The sequence below is a fragment of the Heterodontus francisci genome, chromosome 3 (assembly GCF_036365525.1).
Source record: "Heterodontus francisci isolate sHetFra1 chromosome 3, sHetFra1.hap1, whole genome shotgun sequence".
NCBI classification, from domain to species: Eukaryota; Metazoa; Chordata; class Chondrichthyes; order Heterodontiformes; family Heterodontidae; genus Heterodontus; species Heterodontus francisci.
Genome location: NC_090373.1, coordinates 193,087,152 through 193,087,977, shown reverse-complemented (window position 1 = coordinate 193,087,977; position 826 = coordinate 193,087,152).

The following is an 826-nucleotide window of genomic DNA, read 5'->3' as shown; positions in this document are numbered from 1 at the left end:
TGTCAAAAGAAAAAGGAAGCATTTGTAAGGGCTGGAAGGCTAGGAACAGACGAATCCCTTGAGGAATATAAAGACAGTAGGAAGGAACTTAAGCAAGGAGTCAGGAGGGCTAAAAGGGGTTATGAAAAGTCATTGGCAAACAGGATTAAGGATAATCCCAAGGCTTTTTATACGTATATAAGAGCAAGAGGGTAACCAGGGAAAGGGTTGGCCCACTCAAGGACAGAGAAGGGAATCTATGCGTGGAGCCAGAGGAAATGGGCGAGGTACTAAATGAGTACTTTGCGTCAGTATTTACCAAAGAGAAGGACTTGGTGGATGATGAGCCTAGGGAAGGGAGTGTAGATAGTCTCAGTCATCTCATTATCAAAAAGGAGGAGGTGTTGGGTGCCTTGCAAAGCATTAAGGTAGATAAGTCCCAAGGGCCTGATGAGATCTACCCTAGAATACTAAGGGAGGCAAGGGAAGAAATTGCTGGGGCCTTGACAGAAATCTTTGCATCCTCATTGGCTACAGGTGAGGTCCCAGAGGACTGGAGAATAGCCAACGTTGTTCCTTTGTTTAAGCAGGGTAGCAAGGATAATCCAGGAAATTATAGGCCAGTGAGCCTTATGTCAGTGGTAGGGAATTATTAGAGAGGATTCTTTGGGACAAGATTTACTCCCATTTGGAAACAAACAAACTTATTAGCGAGAGGCAGCATGGTTTTGTGAAGGGGAGGTCGTGTCTCACTAACTTGATTGAGTTTTTTAAGGAAGTGACGAAGATGAATTGATGAAGGAAGGGCAGTGATGTTATCTATATGGACTTCAGTAAAGCCTTTGAC